We start from the raw sequence: 22,344 nt of genomic DNA on the forward strand, positions 1-22,344 counted from the left end.
TCCTTTCTTTTGAACCTATAATCTAGACAAAATTCAAAAATTGAAAAAATCTCAATTTTTCACATACGCGGACATGTCAGATTTGAGTGTTTTAAGAGTATTTAGTTTTTTCTGCTTATTAACAAGTTTCACCCACTATAGAAGGATAGTGTGCATTTAAGATGTATTTCTTACTGATTTCCTTTCTTTTGAACCTATAATCTAGACAAAATTCAAAAATTGAAAAAATCTCAATTTTTCACATACGCGGACATGTCAGATTTGAGTGTTTTCAGAGTATTTAGTTTTTTCTGCTTATTAACAAGTTTAACCAATTATAGCAAGCTAGTGTGCATTTAACATGTATTTTTTACTGATTTCCTTTCTTTTTAACCTATAATCTAGACAAAATTCAAAAATTGAAAAAATCTCAATTTTTCACATACGCGGACATGTCAGATTTGAGTGTTTTCAGAGTATTTAGTTTTTTCTGCTTATTAACAAGTTTCACCCAATATAGAAGGCTAGTGTGCATTTAACATGTATTTTTTACTGATTTCCTTTCTTTTGAACCTATAATCTAGACAAAATTCAAAAATTGAAAAAATCTCAATTTTTCACATACGCGGACATGTCAGATTTGGGTGTTTTCAGAGGATTTAGTTTTTTCTGCTTATTAACAAGTTTCACTTCGTATAGAAGGCTAGTGTGCATTTAACATGTATTTTTTACTGATTTCCTTTCTTTTGAACCTATAATCTAGACAAAATTCAAAAATTGAAAAAATCTCAATTTTTCACATACGCGGACATGTCAGATTTGAGTGTTTTCAGAGTATTTAGTTTTTTCTGCTTATTAACAAGTTTCACTTCGTATAGAAGGCTAGTGTGCATTTAAGATGTATTTTTTACTGATTTCCTTTCTTTTGAACCTATAATCTAGACAAAATTCAAAAATTGAAAAAATCTCAATTTTTCACATACGCGGACATGTCAGATTTGAGTGTTTTAAGAGTATGTAGTTTTTTCTGCTTATTAACAAGTTGAACCGATTATAGCAAGCTAGTGTGCATTTAAGATGTATTTTTTACTGATTTCCTTTCTTTTGAACCTATAATCTAGACAAAATTCAAAAATTGAAAAAATCTCAATTTTTCACATACGCGGACATGTCAGATTTGAGTGTTTTCAGAGTATTTAGTTTTTTCTGCTTATTAACAAGTTTCACTGCGTATAGAAGGCTAGTGTGCATTTAACATGTATTTTTTACTGATTTCCTTTCTTTTGAACCTATAATCTAGACAAAATTCAAAAATTGAAAAAATCTCAATTTTTCACATACGCGGACATGTCAGATTTGAGTGTTTTAAAAGTATTTAGTTTTTTCTGCTTATTAACAAGTTTCACCCACTATAGAAGGATAGTGTGCATTTAAGATGTATTTTTTACTGATTTCCTTTCTTTTGAACCTATAATCTAGACAAAATTCAAAAATTGAAAAAATCTCAATTTTTCACATACGCGGACATGTCAGATTTGAGTGTTTTCAGAGTATTTAGTTTTTTCTGCTTATTAACAAGTTTAACCAATTATAGCAAGCTAGTGTGCATTTAACATGTATTTTTTACTGATTTCCTTTCTTTTTAACCTATAATCTAGACAAAATTCAAAAATTGAAAAAATCTCAATTTTTCACATACGCGGACATGTCAGATTTGAGTGTTTTCAGAGTATTTAGTTTTTTCTGCTTATTAACAAGTTTCACCTAATATAGAAGGCTAGTGTGCATTTAACATGTATTTTTTACTGATTTCCTTTCTTTTGAACCTATAATCTAGACAAAATTCAAAAATTGAAAAAATCTCAATTTTTCACATACGCGGACATGTCAGATTTGGGTGTTTTCAGAGTATTTAGTTTTTTCTGCTTATTAACAAGTTTCACCCACTATAGAAGGCTAGTGTGCATTTAAGAGGTATTTTTTACTGATTTCCTTTCTTTTGAACCTATAATCTAGACAAAATTCAAAAATTGAAAAAATCTCAATTTTTCACATACGCGGACATGTCAGATTTGAGTGTTTTAAGAGTATTTAGGTTTTTCTGCTTATTAACAAGTTTAACCGATTATAGCAAGCTAGTGTGCATTTAAGATGTATTTTTTACTGATTTCCTTTCTTTTGAACCTATAATCTAGACAAAATTCAAAAATTGAAAAAATCTCAATTTTTCACATACGCGGACATGTCAGATATTAGTGTTTTCAGAGTATTTAGTTTTTTCTTCTTATTAACAAGTTTCACCCACTATAGAAGGCTAGTGGGCATTTAACATGTATTTTTTACTGATTTCCTTTCTTTTGAACCTATAATCTAGACAAAATTCAAAAATTGAAAAAATCTCAATTTTTCACATACGCGGACATGTCAGATTTGAGTGTTTTCAGAGTATTTAGTTTTTTCTGCTTATTAACAAGTTTAACCGATTATAGCAAGCTAGTGTGCATTTAAGATGTATTTTTTACTGATTTCCTTTCTTTTGAACCTATAATCTAGACAAAATTCAAAAATTGAAAAAATCTCAATTTTTCACATACGCGGACATGTCAGATTTGAGTGTTTTCAGAGTATTTAGTTTTTTCTGCTTATTAACAAGTTTCACTTCGTATAGAAGGCTAGTGTGCATTTAACATGTATTTTTTACTGATTTCCTTTCTTTTGAACCTATAATCTAGACAAAATTCAAAAATTGAAAAAATCTCAATTTTTCACATACGCGGACATGTCAGATTTGAGTGTTTTCAGAGTATTTAGTTTTTTCTGCTTATTAACAAGTTTCACTTCGTATAGAAGGCTAGTGTGCATTTAAGATGTATTTTTTACTGATTTCCTTTCTTTTGAACCTATAATCTAGACAAAATTCAAAAATTGAAAAAATCTCAATTTTTCACTTACGCGGACATGTCAGATTTGAGTGTTTTAAGAGTATGTAGTTTTTTCTGCTTATTAACAAGTTGAACCGATTATAGCAAGCTAGTGTGCATTTAAGATGTATTTTTTACTGATTTCCTTTCTTTTGAACCTATAATCTAGACAAAATTCAAAAATTGAAAAAATCTCAATTTTTCACATACGCGGACATGTCAGATTTGAGTGTTTTCAGAGTATTTAGTTTTTTCTGCTTATTAACAAGTTTCACTGCGTATAGAAGGCTAGTGTGCATTTAACATGTATTTTTTACTGATTTCCTTTCTTTTGAACCTATAATCTAGACAAAATTCAAAAATTGAAAAAATCTCAATTTTTCACATACGCGGACATGTCAGATTTGAGTGTTTTCAGAGTATTTAGTTTTTTCTGCTTATTAACAAGTTTCACCCACTATAGAAGGATAGTGTGCATTTAAGATGTATTTTTTACTGATTTCCTTTCTTTTGAACCTATAATCTAGACAAAATTCAAAAATTGAAAAAATCTCAATTTTTCACATACGCGGACATGTCAGATTTGAGTGTTTTCAGAGTATTTAGTTTTTTCTGCTTATTAACAAGTTTAACCAATTATAGCAAGCTAGTGTGCATTTAAGATGTATTTTTTACTGATTTCCTTTCTTTTTAACCTATAATCTAGACAAAATTCAAAAATTGAAAAAATCTCAATTTTTCACATACGCGGACATGTCAGATTTGAGTGTTTTCAGAGTATTTAGTTTTTTCTGCTTATTAACAAGTTTCACCCAATATAGAAGGCTAGTGTGCATTTAACATGTATTTTTTACTGATTTCCTTTCTTTTGAACCTATAATCTAGACAAAATTCAAAAATTGAAAAAATCTCAATTTTTCACATACGCGGACATGTCAGATTTGGGTGTTTTCAGAGTATTTAGTTTTTTCTGCTTATTAACAAGTTTCACCCACTATAGAAGGCTAGTGTGCATTTAAGAGGTATTTTTTACTGATTTCCTTTCTTTTGAACCTATAATCTAGACAAAATTCAAAAATTGAAAAAATCTCAATTTTTCACATACGCGGACATGTCAGATTTGAGTGTTTTAAGAGTATTTAGGTTTTTCTGCTTATTAACAAGTTTAACCGATTATAGCAAGCTAGTGTGCATTTAAGATGTATTTTTTACTGATTTCCTTTCTTTTGAACCTATAATCTAGACAAAATTCAAAAATTGAAAAAATCTCAATTTTTCACATACGCGGACATGTCAGATATTAGTGTTTTCAGAGTATTTAGTTTTTTCTTCTTATTAACAAGTTTCACCCACTATAGAAGGCTAGTGGGCATTTAACATGTATTTTTTACTGATTTCCTTTCTTTTGAACCTATAATCTAGACAAAATTCAAAAATTGAAAAAATCTCAATTTTTCACATACGCGGACATGTCAGATTTGAGTGTTTTCAGAGTATTTAGTTTTTTCTGCTTATTAACAAGTTTCACCGATTATAGCAAGCTAGTGTGCATTTAAGATGTATTTTTTACTGATTTCCTTTCTTTTGAACCTATAATCTAGACAAAATTCAAAAATTGAAAAAATCTCAATTTTTCACATACGCGGACATGTCAGATTTGAGTGTTTTCAGAGTATTTAGTTTTTTCTGCTTATTAACAAGTTTCACTTCGTATAGAAGGCTAGTGTGCATTTAACATGTATTTTTTACTGATTTCCTTTCTTTTGAACCTATAATCTAGACAAAATTCAAAAATTGAAAAAATCTCAATTTTTCACATACGCGGACATGTCAGATTTGAGTGTTTTCAGAGTATTTAGTTTTTTCTGCTTATTAACAAGTTTCACTTCGTATAGAAGGCTAGTGTGCATTTAACATGTATTTTTTACTGATTTCCTTTCTTTTGAACCTATAATCTAGACAAAATTCAAAAATTGAAAAAATCTCAATTTTTCACTTACGCGGACATGTCAGATTTGAGTGTTTTAAGAGTATGTAGTTTTTTCTGCTTATTAACAAGTTGAACCGATTATAGCAAGCGAATGTGCATTTAAGATGTATTTTTTACTGATTTCCTTTCTTTTGAACCTATAATCTAGACAAAATTCAAAAATTGAAAAAATCACAATTTTTCACATACGCGGACATGTCAGATTTGAGTGTTTTCAGAGTATTTAGTTTTTTCTGCTTATTAACAAGTTTCACTTCGTATAGAAGGCTAGTGTGCATTTAACATGTATTTTTTACTGATTTCCTTTCTTTTGAACCTATAATCTAGACAAAATTCAAAAATTGAAAAAATCTCAATTTTTCACATACGCGGACATGTCAGATTTGAGTGTTTTAAGAGTATTTAGTTTTTTCTGCTTATTAACAAGTTTCACCCACTATAGAAGGATAGTGTGCATTTAAGATGTATTTTTTACTGATTTCCTTTCTTTTGAACCTATAATCTAGACAAAATTCAAAAATTGAAAAAATCTCAATTTTTCACATACGCGGACATGTCAGATTTGAGTGTTTTCAGAGTATTTAGTTTTTTCTGCTTATTAACAAGTTTCACCCAATATAGAAGGCTAGTGTGCATTTAACATGTATTTTTTACTGATTTCCTTTCTTTTGAACCTATAATCTAGACAAAATTCAAAAATTGAAAAAATCTCAATTTTTCACATACGCGGACATGTCAGATTTGAGTGTTTTCAGAGTATTTAGTTTTTTCTGCTTATTAACAAGTTTCACCGATTATAGCAAGCTAGTGTGCATTTAAGATGTATTTTTTACTGATTTCCTTTCTTTTGAACCTATAATCTAGACAAAATTCAAAAATTGAAAAAATCTCAATTTTTCACATACGCGGACATGTCAGATTTGAGTGTTTTCAGAGTATTTAGTTTTTTCTGCTTATTAACAAGTTTCACCCAATATAGAAGGCTAGTGTGCATTTAACATGTATTTTTTACTGATTTCCTTTCTTTTGAACCTATAATCTAGACAAAATTCAAAAATTGAAAAAATCTCAATTTTTCACATACGCGGACATGTCAGATTTGGGTGTTTTCAGAGTATTTAGTTTTTTCTGCTTATTAACAAGTTTCACTTCGTATAGAAGGCTAGTGTGCATTTAACATGTATTTTTTACTGATTTCCTTTCTTTTGAACCTATAATCTAGACAAAATTCAAAAATTGAAAAAATCTCAATTTTTCACATACGCGGACATGTCAGATTTGAGTGTTTTCAGAGTATTTAGTTTTTTCTGCTTATTAACAAGTTTCACTTCGTATAGAAGGCTAGTGTGCATTTAAGATGTATTTTTTACTGATTTCCTTTCTTTTGAACCTATAATCTAGACAAAATTCAAAAATTGAAAAAATCTCAATTTTTCACTTACGCGGACATGTCAGATTTGAGTGTTTTAAGAGTATGTAGTTTTTTCTGCTTATTAACAAGTTGAACCGATTATAGCAAGCTAGTGTGCATTTAAGATGTATTTTTTACTGATTTCCTTTCTTTTGAACCTATAATCTAGACAAAATTCAAAAATTGAAAAAATCTCAATTTTTCACATACGCGGACATGTCAGATTTGAGTGTTTTCAGAGTATTTAGTTTTTTCTGCTTATTAACAAGTTTCACTGCGTATAGAAGGCTAGTGTGCATTTAACATGTATTTTTTACTGATTTCCTTTCTTTTGAACCTATAATCTAGACAAAATTCAAAAATTGAAAAAATCTCAATTTTTCACATACGCGGACATGTCAGATTTGAGTGTTTTAAAAGTATTTAGTTTTTTCTGCTTATTAACAAGTTTCACCCACTATAGAAGGATAGTGTGCATTTAAGATGTATTTTTTACTGATTTCCTTTCTTTTGAACCTATAATCTAGACAAAATTCAAAAATTGAAAAAATCTCAATTTTTCACATACGCGGACATGTCAGATTTGAGTGTTTTCAGAGTATTTAGTTTTTTCTGCTTATTAACAAGTTTCACTTCGTATAGAAGGCTAGTGTGCATTTAACATGTATTTTTTACTGATTTCCTTTCTTTTGAACCTATAATCTAGACAAAATTCAAAAATTGAAAAAATCTCAATTTTTCACTTACGCGGACATGTCAGATTTGAGTGTTTTAAGAGTATGTAGTTTTTTCTGCTTATTAACAAGTTGAACCGATTATAGCAAGCTAGTGTGCATTTAAGATGTATTTTTTTCTGATTTCCTTTCTTTTGAACCTATAATCTAGACAAAATTCAAAAATTGAAAAAATCTCAATTTTTCACATACGCGGACATGTCAGATTTGAGTGTTTTAAGAGTATTTAGTTTTTTCTGCTTATTAACAAGTTTCACTGCGTATAGAAGGCTAGTGTGCATTTAACATGTATTTTTTACTGATTTCCTTTCTTTTGAACCTATAATCTAGACAAAATTCAAAAATTGAAAAAATCTCAATTTTTCACATACGCGGACATGTCAGATTTGGGTGTTTTCAGAGTATTTAGTTTTTTCTGCTTATTAACAAGTTTCACTTCGTATAGAAGGCTAGTGTGCATTTAACATGTATTTTTTACTGATTTCCTTTCTTTTGAACCTATAATCTAGACAAAATTCAAAAATTGAAAAAATCTCAATTTTTCACATACGCGGACATGTCAGATTTGAGTGTTTTCAGAGTATTTAGTTTTTTCTGCTTATTAACAAGTTTCACTTCGTATAGAAGGCTAGTGTGCATTTAAGATGTATTTTTTACTGATTTCCTTTCTTTTGAACCTATAATCTAGACAAAATTCAAAAATTGAAAAAATCTCAATTTTTCACTTACGCGGACATGTCAGATTTGAGTGTTTTAAGAGTATGTAGTTTTTTCTGCTTATTAACAAGTTGAACCGATTATAGCAAGCTAGTGTGCATTTAAGATGTATTTTTTACTGATTTCCTTTCTTTTGAACCTATAATCTAGACAAAATTCAAAAATTGAAAAAATCTCAATTTTTCACATACGCGGACATGTCAGATTTGAGTGTTTTCAGAGTATTTAGTTTTTTCTGCTTATTAACAAGTTTCACTGCGTATAGAAGGCTAGTGTGCATTTAACATGTATTTTTTACTGATTTCCTTTCTTTTGAACCTATAATCTAGACAAAATTCAAAAATTGAAAAAATCTCAATTTTTCACATACGCGGACATGTCAGATTTGAGTGTTTTAAAAGTATTTAGTTTTTTCTGCTTATTAACAAGTTTCACCCACTATAGAAGGATAGTGTGCATTTAAGATGTATTTTTTACTGATTTCCTTTCTTTTGAACCTATAATCTAGACAAAATTCAAAAATTGAAAAAATCTCAATTTTTCACATACGCGGACATGTCAGATTTGAGTGTTTTCAGAGTATTTAGTTTTTTCTGCTTATTAACAAGTTTCACTTCGTATAGAAGGCTAGTGTGCATTTAAGATGTATTTTTTACTGATTTCCTTTCTTTTGAACCTATAATCTAGACAAAATTCAAAAATTGAAAAAATCTCAATTTTTCACTTACGCGGACATGTCAGATTTGAGTGTTTTAAGAGTATGTAGTTTTTTCTGCTTATTAACAAGTTTAACCAATTATAGCAAGCTAGTGTGCATTTAACATGTATTTTTTACTGATTTCCTTTCTTTTTAACCTATAATCTAGACAAAATTCAAAAATTGAAAAAATCTCAATTTTTCACATACGCGGACATGTCAGATTTGAGTGTTTTCAGAGTATTTAGTTTTTTCTGCTTATTAACAAGTTTCACTTCGTATAGAAGGCTAGTGTGCATTTAAGATGTATTTTTTACTGATTTCCTTTCTTTTGAACCTATAATCTAGACAAAATTCAAAAATTGAAAAAATCTCAATTTTTCACTTACGCGGACATGTCAGATTTGAGTGTTTTAAGAGTATGTAGTTTTTTCTGCTTATTAACAAGTTGAACCGATTATAGCAAGCTAGTGTGCATTTAAGATGTATTTTTTACTGATTTCCTTTCTTTTGAACCTATAATCTAGACAAAATTCAAAAATTGAAAAAATCTCAATTTTTCACATACGCGGACATGTCAGATTTGAGTGTTTTCAGAGTATTTAGTTTTTTCTGCTTATTAACAAGTTTCACTGCGTATAGAAGGCTAGTGTGCATTTAACATGTATTTTTTACTGATTTCCTTTCTTTTGAACCTATAATCTAGACAAAATTCAAAAATTGAAAAAATCTCAATTTTTCACATACGCGGACATGTCAGATTTGAGTGTTTTAAAAGTATTTAGTTTTTTCTGCTTATTAACAAGTTTCACCCACTATAGAAGGATAGTGTGCATTTAAGATGTATTTTTTACTGATTTCCTTTCTTTTGAACCTATAATCTAGACAAAATTCAAAAATTGAAAAAATCTCAATTTTTCACATACGCGGACATGTCAGATTTGAGTGTTTTCAGAGTATTTAGTTTTTTCTGCTTATTAACAAGTTTCACTTCGTATAGAAGGCTAGTGTGCATTTAAGATGTATTTTTTACTGATTTCCTTTCTTTTGAACCTATAATCTAGACAAAATTCAAAAATTGAAAAAATCTCAATTTTTCACTTACGCGGACATGTCAGATTTGAGTGTTTTAAGAGTATGTAGTTTTTTCTGCTTATTAACAAGTTGAACCGATTATAGCAAGCTAGTGTGCATTTAAGATGTATTTTTTACTGATTTCCTTTCTTTTGAACCTATAATCTAGACAAAATTCAAAAATTCAAAAAATCTCAATTTTTCACATACGCGGACATGTCAGATTTGAGTGTTTTCAGAGTATTTAGTTTTTTCTGCTTATTAACAAGTTTCACTGCGTATAGAAGGCTAGTGTGCATTTAACATGTATTTTTTACTGATTTCCTTTCTTTTGAACCTATAATCTAGACAAAATTCAAAAATTGAAAAAATCTCAATTTTTCACATACGCGGACATGTCAGATTTGGGTGTTTTCAGAGTATTTAGTTTTTTCTGCTTATTAACAAGTTTCACTTCGTATAGAAGGCTAGTGTGCATTTAACATGTATTTTTTACTGATTTCCTTTCTTTTGAACCTATAATCTAGACAAAATTCAAAAATTGAAAAAATCTCAATTTTTCACATACGCGGACATGTCAGATTTGAGTGTTTTCAGAGTATTTAGTTTTTTCTGCTTATTAACAAGTTTCACTTCGTATAGAAGGCTAGTGTGCATTTAAGATGTATTTTTTACTGATTTCCTTTCTTTTGAACCTATAATCTAGACAAAATTCAAAAATTGAAAAAATCTCAATTTTTCACTTACGCGGACATGTCAGATTTGAGTGTTTTAAGAGTATGTAGTTTTTTCTGCTTATTAACAAGTTGAACCGATTATAGCAAGCTAGTGTGCATTTAAGATGTATTTTTTACTGATTTCCTTTCTTTTGAACCTATAATCTAGACAAAATTCAAAAATTGAAAAAATCTCAATTTTTCACATACGCGGACATGTCAGATTTGAGTGTTTTCAGAGTATTTAGTTTTTTCTGCTTATTAACAAGTTTCACTGCGTATAGAAGGCTAGTGTGCATTTAACATGTATTTTTTACTGATTTCCTTTCTTTTGAACCTATAATCTAGACAAAATTCAAAAATTGAAAAAATCTCAATTTTTCACATACGCGGACATGTCAGATTTGAGTGTTTTAAAAGTATTTAGTTTTTTCTGCTTATTAACAAGTTTCACCCACTATAGAAGGATAGTGTGCATTTAAGATGTATTTTTTACTGATTTCCTTTCTTTTGAACCTATAATCTAGACAAAATTCAAAAATTGAAAAAATCTCAATTTTTCACATACGCGGACATGTCAGATTTGAGTGTTTTCAGAGTATTTAGTTTTTTCTGCTTATTAACAAGTTTCACTTCGTATAGAAGGCTAGTGTGCATTTAAGATGTATTTTTTACTGATTTCCTTTCTTTTGAACCTATAATCTAGACAAAATTCAAAAATTGAAAAAATCTCAATTTTTCACTTACGCGGACATGTCAGATTTGAGTGTTTTAAGAGTATGTAGTTTTTTCTGCTTATTAACAAGTTGAACCGATTATAGCAAGCTAGTGTGCATTTAAGATGTATTTTTTACTGATTTCCTTTCTTTTGAACCTATAATCTAGACAAAATTCAAAAATTGAAAAAATCTCAATTTTTCACATACGCGGACATGTCAGATTTGAGTGTTTTCAGAGTATTTAGTTTTTTCTGCTTATTAACAAGTTTCACTGCGTATAGAAGGCTAGTGTGCATTTAACATGTATTTTTTACTGATTTCCTTTCTTTTGAACCTATAATCTAGACAAAATTCAAAAATTGAAAAAATCTCAATTTTTCACATACGCGGACATGTCAGATTTGGGTGTTTTCAGAGTATTTAGTTTTTTCTGCTTATTAACAAGTTTCACTTCGTATAGAAGGCTAGTGTGCATTTAACATGTATTTTTTACTGATTTCCTTTCTTTTGAACCTATAATCTAGACAAAATTCAAAAATTGAAAAAATCTCAATTTTTCACATACGCGGACATGTCAGATTTGAGTGTTTTCAGAGTATTTAGTTTTTTCTGCTTATTAACAAGTTTCACTTCGTATAGAAGGCTAGTGTGCATTTAAGATGTATTTTTTACTGATTTCCTTTCTTTTGAACCTATAATCTAGACAAAATTCAAAAATTGAAAAAATCTCAATTTTTCACTTACGCGGACATGTCAGATTTGAGTGTTTTAAGAGTATGTAGTTTTTTCTGCTTATTAACAAGTTGAACCGATTATAGCAAGCTAGTGTGCATTTAAGATGTATTTTTTACTGATTTCCTTTCTTTTGAACCTATAATCTAGACAAAATTCAAAAATTGAAAAAATCTCAATTTTTCACATACGCGGACATGTCAGATTTGAGTGTTTTCAGAGTATTTAGTTTTTTCTGCTTATTAACAAGTTTCACTGCGTATAGAAGGCTAGTGTGCATTTAACATGTATTTTTTACTGATTTCCTTTCTTTTGAACCTATAATCTAGACAAAATTCAAAAATTGAAAAAATCTCAATTTTTCACATACGCGGACATGTCAGATTTGAGTGTTTTAAAAGTATTTAGTTTTTTCTGCTTATTAACAAGTTTCACCCACTATAGAAGGATAGTGTGCATTTAAGATGTATTTTTTACTGATTTCCTTTCTTTTGAACCTATAATCTAGACAAAATTCAAAAATTGAAAAAATCTCAATTTTTCACATACGCGGACATGTCAGATTTGAGTGTTTTCAGAGTATTTAGTTTTTTCTGCTTATTAACAAGTTTCACTTCGTATAGAAGGCTAGTGTGCATTTAAGATGTATTTTTTACTGATTTCCTTTCTTTTGAACCTATAATCTAGACAAAATTCAAAAATTGAAAAAATCTCAATTTTTCACTTACGCGGACATGTCAGATTTGAGTGTTTTAAGAGTATGTAGTTTTTTCTGCTTATTAACAAGTTGAACCGATTATAGCAAGCTAGTGTGCATTTAAGATGTATTTTTTACTGATTTCCTTTCTTTTGAACCTATAATCTAGACAAAATTCAAAAATTGAAAAAATCTCAATTTTTCACATACGCGGACATGTCAGATTTGAGTGTTTTCAGAGTATTTAGTTTTTTCTGCTTATTAACAAGTTTCACCCAATATAGAAGGCTAGTGTGCATTTAACATGTATTTTTTACTGATTTCCTTTCTTTTGAACCTATAATCTAGACAAAATTCAAAAATTGAAAAAATCTCAATTTTTCACATACGCGGACATGTCAGATTTGGGTGTTTTCAGAGTATTTAGTTTTTTCTGCTTATTAACAAGTTTCACCCACTATAGAAGGCTAGTGTGCATTTAAGAGGTATTTTTTACTGATTTCCTTTCTTTTGAACCTATAATCTAGACAAAATTCAAAAATTGAAAAAATCTCAATTTTTCACATACGCGGACATGTCAGATTTGAGTGTTTTAAGAGTATTTAGGTTTTTCTGCTTATTAACAAGTTTAACCGATTATAGCAAGCTAGTGTGCATTTAAGATGTATTTTTTACTGATTTCCTTTCTTTTGAACCTATAATCTAGACAAAATTCAAAAATTGAAAAAATCTCAATTTTTCACATACGCGGACATGTCAGATTTGAGTGTTTTCAGAGTATTTAGTTTTTTCTGCTTATTAACAAGTTTCACTTCGTATAGAAGGCTAGTGTGCATTTAACATGTATTTTTTACTGATTTCCTTTCTTTTGAACCTATAATCTAGACAAAATTCAAAAATTGAAAAAATCTCAATTTTTCACATACGCGGACATGTCAGATTTGAGTGTTTTAAGAGTATTTAGTTTTTTCTGCTTATTAACAAGTTTCACCCACTATAGAAGGATAGTGTGCATTTAAGATGTATTTTTTACTGATTTCCTTTCTTTTGAACCTATAATCTAGACAAAATTCAAAAATTGAAAAAATCTCAATTTTTCACATACGCGGACATGTCAGATTTGAGTGTTTTCAGAGTATTTAGTTTTTTCTGCTTATTAACAAGTTTCACCCAATATAGAAGGATAGTGTGCATTTAACATGTATTTTTTACTGATTTCCTTTCTTTTGAACCTATAATCTAGACAAAATTCAAAAATTGAAAAAATCTCAATTTTTCACATACGCGGACATGTCAGATTTGAGTGTTTTCAGAGTATTTAGTTTTTTCTGCTTATTAACAAGTTTCACCGATTATAGCAAGCTAGTGTGCATTTAAGATGTATTTTTTACTGATTTCCTTTCTTTTGAACCTATAATCTAGACAAAATTCAAAAATTGAAAAAATCTCAATTTTTCACATACGCGGACATGTCAGATTTGAGTGTTTTCAGAGTATTTAGTTTTTTCTGCTTATTAACAAGTTTAACCAATTATAGCAAGCTAGTGTGCATTTAACATGTATTTTTTACTGATTTCCTTTCTTTTGAACCTATAATCTAGACAAAATTCAAAAATTGAAAAAATCTCAATTTTTCACATACGCGGACATGTCAGATTTGAGTGTTTTCAGAGTATTTAGTTTTTTCTGCTTATTAACAAGTTTCACTTCGTATAGAAGGCTAGTGTGCATTTAACATGTATTTTTTACTGATTTCCTTTCTTTTGAACCTATAATCTAGACAAAATTCAAAAATTGAAAAAATCTCAATTTTTCACTTACGCGGACATGTCAGATTTGAGTGTTTTAAGAGTATGTAGTTTTTTCTGCTTATTAACAAGTTGAACCGATTATAGCAAGCGAATGTGCATTTAAGATGTATTTTTTACTGATTTCCTTTCTTTTGAACCTATAATCTAGACAAAATTCAAAAATTGAAAAAATCACAATTTTTCACATACGCGGACATGTCAGATTTGAGTGTTTTCAGAGTATTTAGTTTTTTCTGCTTATTAACAAGTTTCACTTCGTATAGAAGGCTAGTGTGCATTTAACATGTATTTTTTACTGATTTCCTTTCTTTTGAACCTATAATCTAGACAAAATTCAAAAATTGAAAAAATCTCAATTTTTCACATACGCGGACATGTCAGATTTGAGTGTGTTAAGAGTATTTAGTTTTTTCTGCTTATTAACAAGTTTCACCCACTATAGAAGGATAGTGTGCATTTAAGATGTATTTTTTACTGATTTCCTTTCTTTTGAACCTATAATCTAGACAAAATTCAAAAATTGAAAAAATCTCAATTTTTCACATACGCGGACATGTCAGATTTGAGTGTTTTCAGAGTATTTAGTTTTTTCTGCTTATTAACAAGTTTCACCCAATATAGAAGGATAGTGTGCATTTAACATGTATTTTTTACTGATTTCCTTTCTTTTGAACCTATAATCTAGACAAAATTCAAAAATTGAAAAAATCTCAATTTTTCACATACGCGGACATGTCAGATTTGAGTGTTTTCAGAGTATTTAGTTTTTTCTGCTTATTAACAAGTTTCACCGATTATAGCAAGCTAGTGTGCATTTAAGATGTATTTTTTACTGATTTCCTTTCTTTTGAACCTATAATCTAGACAAAATTCAAAAATTGAAAAAATCTCAATTTTTCACATACGCGGACATGTCAGATTTGAGTGTTTTCAGAGTATTTAGTTTTTTCTGCTTATTAACAAGTTTAACCAATTATAGCAAGCTAGTGTGCATTTAACATGTATTTTTTACTGATTTCCTTTCTTTTGAACCTATAATCTAGACAAAATTCAAAAATTGAAAAAATCTCAATTTTTCACTTACGTGGACATGTCAGATTTGAGTGTTTTAAGAGTATGTAGTTTTTTCTGCTTATTAACAAGTTGAACCGATTATAGCAAGCTAGTGTGCATTTAAGATGTATTTTTTACTGATTTCCTTTCTTTTGAACCTATAATCTAGACAAAATTCAAAAATTGAAAAAATCACAATTTTTCACATACGCGGACATGTCAGATTTGAGTGTTTTCAGAGTATTTAGTTTTTTCTGCTTATTAACAAGTTTCACTTCGTATAGAAGGCTAGTGTGCATTTAACATGTATTTTTTACTGATTTCCTTTCTTTTGAACCTATAATCTAGACAAAATTCAAAAATTGAAAAAATCTCAATTTTTCACATACGCGGACATGTCAGATTTGAGTGTTTTAAGAGTATTTAGTTTTTTCTGCTTATTAACAAGTTTCACCCACTATAGAAGGATAGTGTGCATTTAAGATGTATTTTTTACTGATTTCCTTTCTTTTGAACCTATAATCTAGACAAAATTCAAAAATTGAAAAAATCTCAATTTTTCACATACGCGGACATGTCAGATTTGAGTGTTTTCAGAGTATTTAGTTTTTTCTGCTTATTAACAAGTTTCACTTCGTATAGAAGGCTAGTGTGCATTTAACATGTATTTTTTACTGATTTCCTTTCTTTTGAACCTATAATCTAGACAAAATTCAAAAATTGAAAAAATCTATATTTTTCACTTACGCGGACATGTCAGATTTGAGTGTTTAAAGAGTATGTAGTTTTTTCTGCTTATTAACAAGTTGAACCGGTTATAGCAAGCTAGTGTGCATTTAAGATGTATTTTTTACTGATTTCCTTTCTTTTGAACCTATAATCTAGACAAAATTCAAAAATTGAAAAAATCTCAATTTTTCACATACGCGGACATGTCAGATTTGAGTGTTTTCAGAGTATTTAGTTTTTTCTGCTTATTAACAAGTTTCACTTCGTATAGAAGGCTAGTGTGCATTTAACATGTATTTTTTACTGATTTCCTTTCTTTTGAACCTATAATCTAGACAAAATTCAAAAATTGAAAAAATCTCAATTTTTCACATACGCGGACATGTCAGATTTGAGTGTTTTAAGAGTATGTAGTTTTTTCTGCTTATTAACAAGTTTCACCCACTATAGAAGGATAGTGTGCATTTAAGATGTATTTTTTACTGATTTCCTTTCTTTTGAACCTATAATCTAGACAAAATTCAAAAATTGAAAAAATCTCAATTTTTCACATACGCGGACATGTCAGATTTGAGTGTTTTCAGAGTATTTAGTTTTTTCTGCTTATTAACAAGTTTCACCCAATATAGAAGGATAGTGTGCATTTAACATGTATTTTTTACTGATTTCCTTTCTTTTGAACCTATAATCTAGACAAAATTCAAAAATTGAAAAAATCTCAATTTTTCACATACGCGGACATGTCAGATTTGAGTGTTTTCAGAGTATTTAGTTTTTTCTGCTTATTAACAAGTTTAACCGATTATAGCAAGCTAGTGTGCATTTAAGATGTATTTTTTACTGATTTCCTTTCTTTTGAACCTATAATCTAGACAAAATTCAAAAATTGAAAAAATCTCAATTTTTCACATACGCGGACATGTCAGATTTGAGTGTTTTCAGAGTATTTAGTTTTTTCTGCTTATTAACAAGTTTAACCAATTATAGCAAGCTAGTGTGCATTTAAGATGTATTTTTTACTGATTTCCTTTCTTTTGAACCTATAATCTAGACAAAATTCAAAAATTGAAAAAATCTCAATTTTTCACATACGCGGACATGTCAGATTTGAGTGTTTTCAGAGTATTTAGTTTTTTCTGCTTATTAACAAGTTTCACCCAATATAGAAGGCTAGTGTGCATTTAACATGTATTTTTTACTGATTTCCTTTCTTTTGAACCTATAATCTAGACAAAATTCAAAAATTGAAAAAATCTCAATTTTTCACATACGCGGGCATGTCAGATTTGGGTGTTTTCAGAGTATTAAGTTTTTTCTGCTTATTAACAAGTTTCACCCACTATAGACGGCTAGTGTGCATTTAAAATGTATTTTTTACTGATTTCCTTTCTTTTGAACCTATAATCTAGACAAAATTCAAAAATTGAAAAAATCTCAATTTTTCACATACGCGGACATGTCAGATTTGAGTGTTTTAAGAGTATTTAGGTTTTTCTGCTTATTAACAAGTTTAACCGATTATAGCAAGCTAGTGTGCATTTAACATGTATTTTTTACTGATTTCCTTTCTTTTGAACCTATAATCTAGACAAAATTCAAAAATTGAAAAAATCTCAATTTTTCACATACGCGGACATGTCAGATTTGAGTGTTTTCAGAGTATTTAGTTTTTTCTGCTTATTAACAAGTTTCACTTCGTATAGAAGGCTAGTGTGCATTTAACATGTATTTTTTACTGATTTCCTTTCTTTTGAACCTATAATCTAGACAAAATTCAAAAATTGAAAAAATCTCAATTTTTCACATACGCGGACATGTCAGATTTGAGTGTTTTAAGAGTATGTAGTTTTTTCTGCTTATTAACAAGTTTCACTTCGTATAGAAGGCTAGTGTGCATTTAAGATGTATTTTTTACTGATTTCCTTTCTTTTGAACCTATAATCTAGACAAAATTCAAAAATTGAAAAAATCTCAATTTTTCACTTACGCGGACATGTCAGATTTGAGTGTTTTAAGAGTATGTAGTTTTTTCTGCTTATTAACAAGTTTCACCCACTATAGAAGGCTAGTGTGCATTTAACATGTATTTTTTACTGATTTCCTTTCTTTTGAACCTATAATCTAGACAAAATTCAAAAATTGAAAAAATCTCAATTTTTCACATACGCGGACATGTCAGATTTGAGTGTTTTCAGAGGATTTAGTTTTTTCTGCTTATTAACAAGTTTCACTTACTATAGAAGGCTAGTGTGCATTTAACATGTATTTTTTACTGATTTCCTTTCTTTGGAACCTATAATCTAGACAAAATTCAAAAATTGAAAAAATCTCAATTTTTCACATACGCGGACATGTCAGATTTGAGTGTTTTCAGAGTATTTAGTTTTTTCTGCTTATTAACAAGTTTAACCAATTATTGCAAGCTAGTGTGCATTTAACATGTATTTTTTACTGATTTCCTTTCTTTTGAACCTATAATCTAGACAAAATTCAAAAATTGAAAAAATCTCAATTTTTCACATACGCGGACATGTCAGATTTGAGTGTTTTCAGAGTATTTAGTTTTTTCTGCTTATTAACAAGTTTCACCCAATATAGAAGGCTAGTGTGCATTTAACATGTATTTTTTACTGATTTCCTTTCTTTTGAACCTATAATCTAGACAAAATTCAAAAATTGAAAAAATCTCAATTTTTCACATACGCGGACATGTCAGATTTGGGTGTTTTCAGAGTATTAAGTTTTTTCTGCTTATTAACAAGTTTCACCCACTATAGAAGGCTAGTGTGCATTTAAGAGGTATTTTTTACTGATCTCCTTTCTTTTGAACCTATAATCTAGACAAAATTCAAAAATTGAAAAAATCTCAATTTTTCACATACGCGGACATGTCAGATTTGAGTGTTTTAAGAGTATTTAGGTTTTTCTGCTTATTAACAAGTTTAACCGATTATAGCAAGCTAGTGTGCATTTAAGATGTATTTTTTACTGATTTCCTTTCTTTTGAACCTATAATCTAGACAAAATTCAAAAATTGAAAAAATCTCAATTTTTCACATACGCGGACATGTCAGATTTGAGTGTTTTCAGAGTATTTAGTTTTTTCTGCTTATTAACAAGTTTCACCCAATATAGAAGGCTAGTGTACATTTAACATGTATTTTTTACTGATTTCCTTTCTTTTGAACCTATAATCTAGACAAAATTCAAAAATTGAAAAAATCTCAATTTTTCACATACGCGGACATGTCAGATTTGGGTGTTTTCAGAGTATTAAGTTTTTTCTGCTTATTAACAAGTTTCACCCACTATAGAAGGCTAGTGTGCATTTAACATGTATTTTTTACTGATTTCCTTTCTTTTGAACCTATAATCTAGACAAAATTCAAAAATTGAAAAAATCTCAATTTTTCACATACGCGGACATGTCAGATTTGAGTGTTTTAAGAGTATTTAGGTTTTTCTGCTTATTAACAAGTTTAACCGATTATAGCAAGCTAGTGTGCATTTAAGATGTATTTTTTACTGATTTCCTTTCTTTTGAACCTATAATCTAGACAAAATTCAAAAATTGAAAAAATCTCAATTTTTCACATACGCGGACATGTCAGATTTGAGTGTTTTCAGAGTATTTAGTTTTTTCTGCTTATTAACAAGTTTCACTTCGTATAGAAGGCTAGTGTGCATTTAACATGTATTTTTTACTGATTTCCTTTCTTTTGAACCTATAATCTAGACAAAATTCAAAAATTGAAAAAATCTCAATTTTTCACATACGCGGACATGTCAGATTTGAGTGTTTTCAGAGTATTTAGTTTTTTCTGCTTATTAACAAGTTTCACTTCGTATAGAAGGCTAGTGTGCATTTAACATGTATTTTTTACTGATTTCCTTTCTTTTGAACCTATAATCTAGACAAAATTCAAAAATTGAAAAAATCTCAATTTTTCACTTACGCGGACATGTCAGATTTGAGTGTTTTAAGAGTATGTAGTTTTTTCTGCTTATTAACAAGTTTCACCCACTATAGAAGGCTAGTGTGCATTTAACATGTATTTTTTACTGATTTCCTTTCTTTTGAACCTATAATCTAGACAAAATTCAAAAATTGAAAAAATCTCAATTTTTCACATACGCGGACATGTCAGATTTGAGTGTTTTCAGAGGATTTAGTTTTTTCTGCTTATTAACAAGTTTCACTTACTATAGAAGGCTAGTGTGCATTTAACATGTATTTTTTACTGATTTCCTTTCTTTTGAACCTATAATCTAGACAAAATTCAAAAATTGAAAAAATCTCAATTTTTCACATACGCGGACATGTCAGATTTGGGTGTTTTCAGAGTATTTAGTTTTTTCTGCTTATTAACAAGTTTCACCCACTATAGAAGGCTAGTGTGCATTTAAGAGGTATTTTTTACTGATTTCCTTTCTTTTGAACCTATAATCTAGACAAAATTCAAAAATTAAAAAAATCTCAATTTGTCACATACGCGGACATGTCAGATTTGAGTGTTTTAAGAGTATTTAGGTTTTTCTGCTTATTAACAAGTTTAACCGATTATAGCAAGCTAGTGTGCATTTAAGATGTATTTTTTACTGATTTCCTTTCTTTTGAACCTATAATCTAGACAAAATTCAAAAATTGAAAAAATCTCAATTTTTCACATACGCGGACATGTCAGATTTGAGTGTTTTCAGAGTATTTAGTTTTTTCTGCTTATTAACAAGTTTCACTTCGTATAGAAGGCTAGTGTGCATTTAAGATGTATTTTTTACTGATTTCCTTTCTTTTGAACCTATAATCTAGACAAAATTCAAAAATTGAAAAAATCTCAATTTTTCACATACGCGGACATGTCAGATTTGAGTGTTTTAAGAGTATTTAGTTTTTTCTGCTTATTAACAAGTTTCACCCACTATAGAAGGCTAGTGTGCATTTAACATGTATTTTTTACTGATTTCCTTTCTTTTGAACCTATAATCTAGACAAAATTCAAAAATTGAAAAAATCTCAATTTTTCACATACGCGGACATGTCAGATTTGAGTGTTTTAAGAGTATTTAGTTTTTTCTGCTTATTAACAAGTTTAACCGATTATAGCAAGCTAGTGTGCATTAAACATGTATTTTTTACTGATTTCCTTTCTTTTGAACCTATAATCTAGACAAAATTCAAAAATTGAAAAAATCTCAATTTTTCACATACGCGGACATGTCAGATTTGAGTGTTTTCAGAGTATTAAGTTTTTTCTGCTTATTAACAAGTTTCACTTCGTATAGAAGGCTAGTGTGCATTTAACATGTATTTTTTACTGATTTCCTTTCTTTTGAACCTATAATCTAGACAAAATTCAAAAATTGAAAAAATCTCAATTTTTCACATACGCGGACATGTCAGATTTGAGTGTTTTAAGAGTATTTAGTTTTTTCTGCTTATTAACAAGTTTCACCCACTATAGAAGGATAGTGTGCATTAAAGATGTATTTTTTACTGATTTCCTTTCTTTTGAACCTATAATCCAGACAAAATTCAAAAATTGAAAAAATCTCAATTTTTCACATACGCGGACATGTCAGATTTGAGTGTTTTCAGAGTATTTAGTTTTTTCTGCTTATTAACAAGTTTCACCCAATATAGAAGGATAGTGTGCATTTAACATGTATTTTTTACTGATTTCCTTTCTTTTGAACCTATAATCTAGACAAAATTCAAAAATTGAAAAAATCTCAATTTTTCACATACGCGGACATGTCAGATTTGAGTGTTTTCAGAGTATTTAGTTTTTTCTGCTTATTAACAAGTTTCACTTCGTATAGAAGGCTAGTGTGCATTTAAGATGTATTTTTTACTGATTTCCTTTCTTTTGAACCTATAATCTAGACAAAATTCAAAAATTGAAAAAATCTCAATTTTTCACATACGCGGACATGTCAGATTTGAGTGTTTTCAGAGTATTTAGTTTTTTCTGCTTATTAACAAGTTTCACCCAATATAGAAGGCTAGTGTACATTAAACATGTATTTTTTACTGATTTCCTTTCTTTTGAACCTATAATCTAGACAAAATTCAAAAATTGAAAAAATCTCAATTTTTCACATACGCGGACATGTCAGATTTGGGTGTTTTCAGAGTATTAAGTTTTTTCTGCTTATTAACAAGTTTCACCCACTATAGAAGGCTAGTGTGCATTTAACATGTATTTTTTACTGATTTCCTTTCTTTTGAACCTATAATCTAGACAAAATTCAAAAATTGAAAAAATCTCAATTTTTCACATACGCGGACATGTCAGATTTGAGTGTTTTAAGAGTATTTAGGTTTTTCTGCTTATTAACAAGTTTAACCGATTATAGCAAGCTA

Source organism: Euprymna scolopes, chromosome 9, assembly GCF_053919585.1.
Source record: "Euprymna scolopes isolate OS-2025 chromosome 9, ASM5391958v1, whole genome shotgun sequence".
In the NCBI taxonomy this organism is placed as follows: Eukaryota; Metazoa; Mollusca; class Cephalopoda; order Sepiida; family Sepiolidae; genus Euprymna; species Euprymna scolopes.